General features: G+C 43.0%; 1 protein-coding gene across 1 annotated transcript in view; it reads left to right on the top strand.

Annotated features, from left to right (window-relative positions):
- The window catches only part of DOK6 (docking protein 6), a 391,087-nt gene that overhangs the window by 258,279 nt on the left and 119,827 nt on the right, over window positions 1-12,981 (top strand). The window lies entirely within an intron of this gene.

Below are 12,981 nucleotides of genomic sequence, written 5' to 3'. Positions count from 1 at the left end.
CAAAAGACAATATCAATGGAGTAACGAGGCAACTCGTAAAACAGGAGAAAATATTTACGAGTCATATCTGATAAGGGGTTAATGTCTGGAGTGTAGAGAGAACTTCAAAAAGCTCATAACAAAAAAAAAAAAAAAAAAACACACTCACACAAAAAAAACATGCACAAATGACTTAAGTAGGCATTTCTCCAAAGAAGATATGCAGACAGACAATAGCACCTGAAAAGAAAGTCCTAAAAGCACCTATAAGAAACTTTCAGTAAAATGCAAATTAAAACTATGATGAGATGCCTCCTCACACAAGTAGGAGGGCTACAATCAAAATAATAACCACAACAATAGCAATGTGTTGGTGTGGTTGTAGAAAACTCAGAAACCTTGGGCACTATTGGTGGGAATGTAAGGTTTATAGAGCCCCTATGGAAAGCAGTATGGCAGTTCCTCAAAAACATTTTTAAAAAACCTAAAAATTAAGAGGCTTCATTCTCTGTTAAAAATCAGGGAAAGATTGCTCTCCCCTCCCTTTTTCTTAGAACATTTACTTTATTTTTTTTTTATTTTTTTTTTTACTTTATTTTACTTTACAATACTGTATTGGTTTTGCCATACATTGACATGAATCCACCACAACAAAATTGTTAGTACTTTCTTCCCTCTTCGAAGTGGTATTAGTCACTCAGTCATGTTGGACTCTGCGATCCCATGGACTGCAGCCCTCCAGGCTCCTCTGCCTATGGGGTTTCACACGCAAGAATACTGGAGTTACCATTTCTTTCTCCAGGGGATCTTCCCAACCTAGGGATCAAACCCGGGTCTCTCCTACTGTTGAAATGTATATAAACCCTTTTGAAAACAAAATGGGCTTTTGTCAGCGTTAAGAACCAGGAGTGCCTTTATTTCAAGGACTCTGGAGCCACATCTTTGAAAGTTAAACATCAAAGAAGAGAACGCCCTTAACCCCCAGTTGCTGTGGGAGGGGAGGAACCTAACTGCATTGACACTTGACTCCACATTGCAAAACCCCCTTCTCTCATAAAGGTGTGAAAAGTTTGTTTTTCCTCTAGATAAAGCCAGTTAGCTAGTCTGGGTTGTCACTACAGTTACCAGGTGAATCGAGAATGAACTCTGTCTGGAAAATGGTGCTGTGAAGCCCTCTCATCCCTTGAGACCAGTGTCATTTATCTTGAGAACATGTACATAGCGCCTTCTATCTGCTTTTAACTATAAAAAGGGCGAGATGTCTTTCTGTCTTTGCCATCTCTCAGCAGATTGCCTGAAATGTGTATCATATTCTGGTTTAACATGAAAACAATAACAAGGGTGTTTTCTTTCTTTATTACTTTTGTGGAGAGGATTTCTAGATTGGAAGATTTTGTTTTTAATTGTGTTTCCCAACAGTATCAAGGGGAAGAAGTTAGAAAACAAAATGTTTGTTGGCTGTCCAGATACTACAAAGAAAGGATCTCGGGAATAATCTGAGAACTTGCAAGCAAAGATGAAAGGGATTTGAAAAAAATTAAAACCCTGCAACACTGGAAAGATAAGTATGTTGAGTCACAACAGAGTAAGAGATAAAGTTAAGGAAGTCTTTTAAGTGACAAGAGTAAGTTAAAACAGCCACAAGAAAAAGAAGAGATTAAGTGTACAGCCTCCAATATTACTGTTTGTTGTTCAGTCGCTAAACTGTGTCCGACTCTTTGCAGCCCCATGGACTGCAGCACAGCAGCCCCCTTTGTCCTTCACTATCTCCCAAAGTTTGCTTAGATTCATGTCCATTGAGTTGATGATGCCATCCAACCATCTCATCCTTTGTCACTCATTTTTCCTCCTGCCCTCAAACTGTCCCAAAATTGGGGTCTTTTCCATTGAGTCAGCTCTTTGCATCAGGTGACCAAAGCATTGGAGTTGCAGCTCCAGCATCAGTCCTTCCAACGAATATTCAGGATTAATTTCCTTTAAGATAGACTAGTTTGATCTGCTTTCAGTCCAAGGGACTCTCAAGAGTCTTCTCCAGTACTACAGTTTGAAAGTGTCAATTCTTTGGCTCTCAGCCTTCTTTATGGTCTGACTCTCACATCCATACATGACTACTGGAAAAGCAATAGCTTTGACTAGACAGACCTTTGTTAACAAAGTCATGTCTCTCCTTTTTAATATGCTATCTAGGTTGGTCATAACTTTTCTTCCAAGAAGCAAGCGTCTTTTAATTTCCACCTCCTCCCCTGTATTTACCTTTGCCCTTGCAATTAGGTGGGGCCACGTGAGACATCATTCCCTGAATGTACATTGGAAGGACTGATGCTGAAGCTCCAGTACTTTGGCCACCTGATGTGAAGAGCTGACTCATTGGAAAAGACCCTGATACCAGAAAGATTGAAGGCAGGAGGAGAAGGGGACAAGATGAGATGGTTGAATAGAATCAACTCAGTGGACATGGGTGTAAGCAAACTCCAGGAGATAGTGAAGAACAGGGAAGCCTGGTGTGCTGCAGTCCATGGGGTCACCCATCCCTTTTACCCACTGTACAGCTGAAATGGTCTAGTGTTGAGATGTCTTAACCATGGGATCTCAGCCACCTCAGTTTCTGAATCCACTTTGCCCTAGTGATTTGCCCAGAGATGCATAACACATAGCTTGAATGAGGAGTAAACATTTGTTGTGTTAAGGCATTGAGGTTTGAAGTTATTATTTGAAGCTTTATTTTTTTGTTTTTACTTACACAGCCTGTGAGAGCATCTGTGCTAAGTTGCTTCTGCTGTGTCCGACTCTTGGCAACCCTATGGACTGTGTGGTTTATTTTCCTAATCCACAACCTTTTTGTGATTTCAATACCTACTCACTAAATCTTTTATTACAATTCCTACTTTATATTATAACCATTGGTCCATCGGTTTCTCCAAGAACCCTATGAGCTCACTAAAAACAGGGAGTATGTGTTACTCTTCTCTGTTTCTCTAAAACATCATGGTATTTGATAAATGATTGGAGGTACCTTAGAACATTAGTGGGATTTTCAATGTCACAAAAAGATTAAGTTATCATATTCAACTGAGTTTTAACTATTAGAGTATAGGGAAGAAAGGTCTCCTTCTGGAAAATTTGCATCAAGGATATATGTGATTTTAAAATTCACATGTCTGTGTAAGCTCTTCTTTAATTCCAGAGAAGTAAAACTAAGACAAAGTCTTTGAGGATGCTGGTGTCTTCTGTGTGTGTGTTTAATTTGCTAAATCTCTTGCCACTACAACACTGGGACTAATTTTTTCCCCCTAGGATAAAGCATTAATTAAATGACTTAGGAAACTGTTCTTATCAAGAAATGGAGGCTCTGATCTTAGTTTTTGCTCCATTAACTTTAAAGTTCAGTACATTTTTATTGAACCCACACATGCTTTAGTGTGAATTGCTTTACATTAATTGGTCTATAGAGATTCCAATGACAGGTTTGGCCTTCCTTTTAGGTTTTTTAATTCTCCTTCGAAAGTTCCTAAACTTTAGTAATAGTCATTCAATCAAGGAATGATTGCTGGAATCAAGAGGAAAAAAAATCAATGAGAAGTTCCGGTTTGATCTCCTTGAATGGTGGCACGTCTCTACATCCACCAATGAGACTCTCATCTCACAGGAGATGCAGGCTGGCTGCTTTAGAACAGTTGGACCATTCTTTTATTGCTTATTGATTCCTTCATTCAAAAGATGCACTTATTTTCACATGTCTGGAATTGAGATATATGTAGTTACTACTGGGCTTCTCTGGTGGTTTGGACGGTAAAGAATCTGCCAGCAATTCAGGAGACCCCAGGTTCTATCCCTGGGTCGAGAAGATCCCCTACAGAAGGGACTGGCTACCCACTCAAGTATTCTTGCCTGGAGAATTCCATGTGTGCTCACGGTGTGCTCATGGCCTGCTCAGTCGTGTCTGACTCTTTGCAACGCTATGTATTGTAGCCCGCCAGGCTCCTCTGTCAATGGGACTTCCCAGGAAAGAATACTGGAGTAGGTTGCCATTTCCTTCACCGGGGATCTTCCCAACCCAGGGATCAAACCCGCATCTCCTGCGGTTCCTGCATTGCCAGGCAGGTTCTCTACCCCTGAGCCACCTGGGAAGCCCCTGCTACTACTGCAGCTTACACTGAATGGCATCATCCGATGGTGGCCAGCAGGGGGCGGAAGTGATACAGTTGCCATTGTCGCAGGTTCACAGCCTTAGTCATGGATGCCGGAGTTTTCATCCCTTCTCTTGAACCTATGTGTAATGTGGGTGCTTTACTTCTTGAGTTTAATTATATTTCAGTACCATGTCAGCTCTCCAGCGTTTCACTCAAGAAACCTTTAGGGCCATTTGAGAAAAACAAAACTGTGAGCACCATCTGGTAGACAAAATATCCACCAGGCAGCATAAAACTTGTAAAGTAGGTGTCGGGTTCAGAAGAAAATTTTAAAAGTCAAAATCAGCATACTCTTTAATGAAGAAATGTGTATCACTAACTTGCTGATGACAAATAGAATAATATTTTGTGAAAAAAAGAAAACCAAAGGACATTGATAATTCTGAGTTGATTCAGAAGAGTTGGACTCAGTATGTGCAAAGGTTTTATAAATTCCTTGGCTACCTTATTTTACTTAGATTTTCTTTCTATGCATGTAAAAGATAACATAATAATCCATGACAAGTGAGCCTGAGTCTTGTTTGTTTTTTGACTTGGCAAGTTGGAGATACCTTGTGGACTTCCAGGGGGAATTTCAGAAAGTGGCTGTATGTATGTGTCTGTATATCAGGAAAGAATCCCCAGCATGTAGATAGTTTTTAAGTTATATACCTGGATGCCTCACTTTTGAGAAGAGAAGATACAAACATCTATTACTTACTCTGGAAGCAAAAGTGCCTCAAGAAGTAGGTAATATTAACCGTGTTAAGTGCTGCAGACAGGATGAGTAAGGTGAAGCTTGAGAAGTGTCATGTTGATTTTGCAAATCAGAGGCCACTGGTAGACTTGGAAAGACCTATTTCAGTGGAGTCGTGGGGAAAGAAGATTGGGGTGGATTCCAAAGAAAATGAGAGGAGAGAAAGTGGAGTCAGCAAGGACAACGTCTCAAGAAATTTTATTGTGAAGATAACAGAAACAGAAGTAGCTGTAAAAGAATGTGACGTTAAATTGTTTTGAAGGCAAGCTATATTTTAAAAAAAATCTGCATGCACATGGGAGTCATACTATGAAGAGGAAAAAATAATAAAACAGAAGAAAGAGGGAAACATCACTAATCAGTCAGTATCTTTGAGTTGAGAGGAAACAAGATCTAGTGAACAAGTCAGTGGCTACATGTAAAAAAAAAAATCCTTTTAAACAGGAAAGTGTAATGGAGGCTGATATAATGGAGGAATAAGGGGAGGCAGGCATTTGAGGATCGGATAGAGGCGTGTGGAAGTGGTCTTCTGATCATGTCTCTTTTCTTGGTCAAATAGGAAGCAAGGTAACTGACTGTGAGGCTGGAGAAAGGTAGTCCAAGACTTGATGCAGGAGACGGTGGGATACAGTTGTTTGCAGAGAGCGAATGAACCCAGCGCAGCAGGACGGGAGGACGCCCGTGAGCACGCTGCGGCCTGTTACCATCCGCCGCTCCTCGGCCGCTCTGCTGCGCGCGGCCCGCCTCCTGCCCGTCGGGTCTCCGCGGCCCCACGCGCCAGCCGGGCGGCGCTCCAGCTCGGGGCCCGTCCGCTTCAGACCCCGCTTCTGCCGTCGCTCGTGTCCTGCTCTCAGAGTGGCCGTACTGGGGGCCGCGGGGCTCCCCTGGACGGCCGCAGCCCTCCTCTGCTGTGCGCCTCCTCTTTGGCATGTTCTCGGGCTCCTCGAGCTGAGCGCTGCTCAGGGGCGCCCCTCCTTCCAGCACACGTCCTGGGCGCCTGTCATTCTGTACCCCCTGCGATCGGCTCACTTTCACTTCTGTCCCTGTCGCCTTGTCCCCCTGGAACTGCCCGCCTCCTAACCCCCCCTCCACAGCTCGCTCGCTCTCTCTCTCTCTCTCTCTCTCTCCCGCACACACAGTCGTTTGAGCTGGATGCTCCCACAGTGACCCACACAGATCCTCTATCCCGTAGACTGAACCCGGATGACAGAGTCCCGCGCGGCCTGTCAGCCTCCTGCTGCCCCCGGAGCCCGTTCAGAGCAGAGGCTGCTTCTAGCCGCGAGCCGGGGCTCTGCCATCAAAGTCTGCGGGGTGAGCGAGGGCAGTGGCCATGCCTGGCCAGCAGGGCAGTGTCGCCTGCAAGACCCCAAGCCCGGCTCCGCTTCTGCGGCTCTCTGGCTCACTCAAGTCAAGCAGGGAGCAAGAAGTCTCTCAGGCAGGCCTTTTCGACTCTAGTGAGACAGCAGAGATAATAGCGACAGTTCCGCCACTTCGGGAGGCAGACAAGTGAGAACAAAACCTCAGTTATTATTCCCAACTGTCTGGTGTTTTCTTCACTTAGATCCTATTACAACAAAATCTGACAGATAAGCTGCGCCGCAAATCACGGGAAGAGTTAACAGAGATGAAGAAAGAGTATTATTTTCATTCCTTTGGTGTCTCAGTTGCCCGTGACATATTCCTGTTTCGTGAAGTGAGGGTGAATTTGGCAGAAAGGAAGCCCGTTCCTGCGTCGTCCTTTCATTATTACATTCTCCGCGGTGTGGGACTCCGCCTGCCTTTCCGCGTTCACAGAAGGTTCCCTCTGCACCTCTGGCTTCTCCCCTCCCCTCCCTCCTTCCCTCCCCACACCTCTCCCCTTTCTCTCCTTTCTCTTCCTTCTCTTCAGTGAGTATTATGCACTTTCGCATCTGTTTTGCTGTCCCTGTCTCTTTTCAACCTGACACGTCCCGATCCAGTCCCTCCAAAATGTCAAACTCTCTCCAAGCTCTTCCCTCCTAAAACATTAAATTTCACAAGAAGTCAGTCTCCCTAAGCATACAGTCTCTGACTTCCCTGGCAGTCCAGTGGTTAAGACTCTGCGCTTCCACTGCAGAGGGCACAGTTCCATCCTTGGTCAGGGAACCAAGATCCCACGTGCAGTGCAGCAAAAGGATAAATAAAGCATAAATGTGAAAAAAAAAGTGTAAATAAACAGTTGCTCAGTTGTGTCCGACTCTTTGCTCCCCATGGACTGTAGCCTGTCAGGCTCCTCTTTCCATGGGGATTCTCCAGGCAAGAATACTGGAGTGGGTTGCCATTTCCTTCTTCAGGGGATCTTCCCAACCCAGGGATTGAACCTGGGTCTCTTATGTCTCCTGCATTGGCAGCCGGGTTCTTTTACACTAGTGCCACCTGGGAAGACCAAATAAGGCATATGTATCTTGATAAATAAAGCATATCTATCTAAAAAAAAAAATCAAGTCAAATAAACCACTCATGAACTTAAAAAAAAAAAAATCTCTTAGAACTCTGAAACAGAAGAATGTGTAACATCAATTTATATATGAAGCCACAGGATCCTACATTTACTAAAATTTTAATTTAGAAATTTCAAAATATCTTACATGTTAGGTTATGTAGACTAAAATGTGTCTGTTACTCTTTCTTACACAAAAAATGTCACTGAGTCCCTTACTCTTTGAAGGGATATACAGCATACCTAGTTCACAGTCTATCCCTAGAATGTGTTACCTGGTTCAAGGAAAGACTGACAAAGAAACAAAAAGCAGAAATATGGATTGTGCTCAGTTGTGCCCAACTCTTTGCAACCCCGTGGACTGTAGCCAGTCAGGCCCCTCTGTCCATGGAATTCTCCAGGCAAGAATACTGGAGTGGGTAGCCGTTTCCTTCTCCAGAGGGTATTCCCGACTCAGGGATCAAACCCACGTCACCTGTATTGGCAGGCAGATTCTTAACCACCGAGCCTTCTGGGGAAGCCCATGACTCTAATGAAATCTAAAATTCGTAAATATTTTTGGGCTTGCCCCTAGTGTTTAGCGGTAAAGAATTCACCTGCTAATGCAGGAGACAAGGGTCCAAGAAAAATGATTTTAAAAAATTACAGGTTCAACAATGTATCAGACTGTGGAGAGAGGAGTTAATAAAGCTCCTGGTCTGGGATCCATTTCTCTCCTGAGTAACACTGAAGGAACGTCCAGGGGACAGAAAGAAAGCCAGTGGTCCAGTCTAGTCTTATATACTTGGTTACTGTGTGTGCATGCGTGCTGAATCACTTCAGTCGTGTCTGACTCTTTGTGACCCCATTGTAGCCCACCAGGCTCCTCTGTCCATGGGATTCTCCAGGTACGAATACTGTAGTGGGTTGCCATTCCCTTCTCCAGGGCATCTTCCCAACCCACGGATCAAACCCCCTGTCTCTTACATCTCTTGCATCAGCAAGAGGATTCTTTACCACCAGCACTGCCTGGGAAACCCCAAACATGCTTACAGCCCTCCGAGTAAATAGACAAAGGATATTTGTAGAATGCTTTTAGCAGGATGCTCCTGGTTTAAGACTGCCTGTGGTCAGCAGTCCTACAACCAGTGGGCTTGAGTCAGTGCTCCCTAGGCTAAATACCACCTAAAGTACATATTTGGGGTAGGAAATAAAGCTGCATCTTTCCTACCTCCCTGTTGGGTGTGCCTGCTGGACACATCACTCCGAGAACTCACGTAGTCTGAAGCAGACTGTGCACATGAGCAGTGGGGGGAGGTCCTGAGGAGCTGCTCTCAGTGGTGCAGAGTGGCTCGACCACTTCTCTTGCCTTGGCTGTGCCTCTTGGTTGGGATAAGATTTTATGTTCAGTAAAATCTCTTGATGGTCTGACCCTTTGGATTGGCTCATCCCCAATATGCTCAAAGATGGTTGACAGGGAATAAATCATATACATTCAGAAAGACATTATGATCCATTAATACTTCTTATAAATGATCAATCCCTAAATGTACATACGTTTAGCAATATATATGGCTTCCTAGGTGGTGCTAGAGGTAAAGAACCCACCTGCCAATGCAAAAGACGTAGGTTTGATCCCTGGGTCGAGAAGATTCCCTGAAGAAGGAAATGGCAACCCACTCCAGTATTCTTGCCTGGAGGAGAATCCCATGGAGAGAGGAGCCTGGCAGGCTACAGTCCATGGGGTCACAAAGAGTCCAACATGACTGAGCACATACATGCGTCAGAAGAAAAATAAAAAACATGTTTCAAATAGACGTGAATACCAATATACCACCCTAGTTAGATAAAAAGAGCTGAGAAGGAGGTTTTGAAGGGCAATTCATCTTGATTATTAAATATTTAGCAATATTTTTACGTAATAAATATTTTATGAATGCAGTGACATTCTCTAAAACATGAGTATATTTGTCAACATGTAAAGAACTTAGGTAAGTTGAATTATGTTTTCATTGGCTCACAGAATTATTCCAAGGGTATATGAATCAAGAAAGATTGGATATGAATAATATGTATGTGCGTAAATCAAATCTTGCCACAAATTCATTCTGTATATTTATTTTTATTTGTTATATTTGTTGTGATCAATGTAATTTGAAAAACTTGTTCCCTAGGAAAAAGCATTAGACTGAAAAAACCTTTTTCTCTGACCAACTTTGGCACCGTGGCATTATAAATTTCTCACATTAAGTTCATGTAAGGAAGTGGTTTAGACTAGAATATGAAATCTCAGGCAATCGATTCTGGATTAAAATTCTCTTGTGTGTCAACTCCTTTAAATGTCAGATTCTCATCTGAAAACTGGAGATGAATTTTGCTGAGGCCATAGGGTCATTTTTAGCATTAAATGCTATGCAGTATACAGGAGCCCCAGTTATCATTAATTAGATCGATTGTGTCTATTAAATTTTTAAGGCACTATCTGAACTTAACAGACACCAGAGTTTTCTGTTTTAAAAGAGAAATTAGGAGTTGGACCCCAGCTTGCTGTGCACCCATGCTAACAGACAAGGCAGCATGGGGACTGACAGCTTTTCAAGCCGACGCGTCAGTTTGCACCCACCCCCCAACACACACGCACACACGCACACCCTGTTCTGCATGGCAGAACTGTCAGTCAAGTGCATTGTTAACCACAGGGCTGGTGAGGAATGAGAAGCACAACTTTTGACATTAGGCTCCGCAGATGAATGAATTCTCCCAGTTTTACAGCCTTTGAAATAAAAGCCTCTCTCTAATGTTACATTTGAACGACTCACTCCCCGTTGCTCTGTCAAGGGATTGTGTTTCAAACAAGTTAGATGGGCCCTGTAAGCATTGGAAGTCCCCACTTCCTGTCTATTTGTTTCCCTGTTACCACTCTGAACCCGCTCTACTTATGCATTCTCAGGTGACTATGTTTGCATTCACTGTATTGCTATTAAGACAGTCTGCAGAAACTGATTCACTCAGCAAGAGTCAGAAGATAAGCCATTCATAATTCTGCTGGAATTAGCTACTTTATTTGTGAATATGGACTTCCCTAGTGGCTCAGATAGGAAAGAATCTGCCTGCAATGTGGGAGACCCGGGTTCGATCCCTGGATCTGGAAGATCCCCTGGAGAAGGGAACAGCTACCCACCCCAGTATTCTTGCCTGGAGAATCCCATGGACAGAGGAGCCTAGCGGGCTACAGTCCTAGGGGTCACAAAGAGTCAGACACAACTGAGAGACTAACACTTTCACCTTTGTGAATATAAAGTCTGAAGAAAGGGAAAGGAATTCTTCGGCAACATCATTTCAGCAGTCAAATCCCAACTATTCAAATGGATTCATTTATATTCCTCAGACCTTTACATAGCAGGGTAAAAACTAGTTTCTCTCTTCTTGGGGGGGTGGGGGGCGGTGGTCAGAGTGAACAGAGAACTCTTCCAGATAAAACTCTGTCTCTTTTTCTACCTACCTGAATATTGAGGGGATTCCTTATTTGAAGCCCACTTAGTCCATATTATTCTACAAAGCTCTACTTTGAGGAGTTCACTGAAAATTTTGGGTGAGAATGGCACTGTGTAATGAGAAATGGGGAGCGCTTCAGTAGATCGCTGACTTTGATTACAGTTATAAATGACAAACTGTTAATATAAATGTGTCACAGTGAAGTTCTATTAATATTATAGATCTTTCTATTTCCTCTTTACTATAGCAATGGTGAAAATCTCAACCTACTAGAGTTTTGTTTTCTGTCTTTATTTGTACAGAATTTTGCTGTACAAATTTTGCTGATTCAGCTATACATCCTTACTATTCTTTTCCTATAAGTGTCTGCCTTTAAAATGTCCCTGTGTTGTTTCAAGAACATTCTCAGATGCTTCAGTTGTTCAGAGTTGCTTTACGATGACAGGCTCTGCAAAATTGACAGAACTACCCTCCCCTGGTTACTTATAACTACTGCACTAGAGTGGTGTTTTAAATTCTTCTATTTTTGCTAAGAATCATTTGTAAACTATTTCTAATTTCCAAATGAATACCAAGCAAGCAAAACCACCCACCTCACCCCCATCCCCTGATTCCTATCCTTAAAGTTTTGTTTTTTTTCCAGAATATCATTTCAATATATGTCTGGCTACTTTCACGTAGCATAATGAATTTTTAGACTCTTCCATCGTGTTTCATCCCTGGAGAAGGAAATGGCAACCCACTCCAGTATTTGTGCCTGGAGAATCCCATGGACAGAGGAGTCTGGCAGGCTACAGTCCTTGGGCTCACAAAGAGTCAAACATAGCTGAGCAATTAACACATACACATAGTGCTTCATATACAGGAGTCTATTCCTTTTTTCCTTAATTTTTATTTTATATTGGGGAATAGCCAATTAACAATGTTGTGATATTTCAGGTGGACCGCAAAGGGACTCAGCTATACAAACACATGTATCCATTCTCCCCCAAACTCCCCTCCATCCAGGCTGCCACGCAACATTGAGCAGTTTTACATGTGCTATAGAGTAGGTCCTTGTTCATTATCCGTTTTAAATATAGCAGAGTGTTCATGTTCGTTCCAAACTCCCTGACTATCCCTCTCCTCTCCCCATAACTGTAGGTTTGTTCTCTAAGCCTATGAGTCTGCTTTGTAAATAAGTTCATTTCTACCATTTCTTTTTAGATTCCACATAAAAGCGATATCATACAATATTTCGCCTTCTCTGTCTGACTTCACTCAGTATGATAGTCTCTGGGTCCAGCCATGTCACTGCAGATGGCACTATTCCATCTTTGTTGTTCTTCAGTCGCTGAGTCGCGTCTGACTCTTTTGTGGCCCCATGGTCTGTAGCCTGCCAGGCTCCTCTGTCCGTGAGATTTCCCAAGCAAGAGTACTGGAGTGATTTCCATCTCCTTCTCCAGGGGCTCTTCATGACCCAGGGATCAAACCCACGTCTCCTGCACTGGCAGGTGTATTCTTTACGCCTGAGCCACCTGGGAAGCCCTTCATTCTTTTTAATGACTCAATAATATTCCATTATACATATATATATATATATAAAGCACATCTTCTTTATCCATTCCCCTGTCAATGGCCAATTAGGTTGCTTCCATGCCTTGGCTATTTAAAAAGTGCTGCAATGAACATTGGGGTACATGTATCCTTTCGGACCACATGTTTCTGTGAATATATACCCAAGAGTGGAGTTGGTGTGAATATACTACAGCTCTTTTATCTATATACCAGTTTCAGAAGTTTAAACATATTGTAGTTTCTTGTTTCACGTACACCAGTGAGCTCTGCTTTTAAGGAAAATTCTCTCACACTTTCTGCATCACAGTCAGAGCCTGATTCATTTGATTCCATGAATTTCTGTACTCCAAATATAGACATATTACTCAATTTGAAACCCTATATAAAAAATACAGTGCGCACATGCTCAGTCGCTTCAGTCAAGTCCAACTCTTTACAACCCTACAGACTATAGCCTGCCAGGCTCCTCTGTCCTTGGGATTCTTCAGGAAAGAATACTGGAGAGGTTGCCACGCCCTCCTCCAGAAGATCTTCCCAACCCAGGGATCGAAACCGCATCTCATGTCTCCTGAATTGGCAGGTGGGTT

This window comes from Budorcas taxicolor, chromosome 22 (assembly GCF_023091745.1).
Source record: "Budorcas taxicolor isolate Tak-1 chromosome 22, Takin1.1, whole genome shotgun sequence".
Lineage (NCBI taxonomy): Eukaryota > Metazoa > Chordata > Mammalia > Artiodactyla > Bovidae > Budorcas > Budorcas taxicolor.
This window is presented reverse-complemented; position numbering and strand designations above follow the sequence as displayed.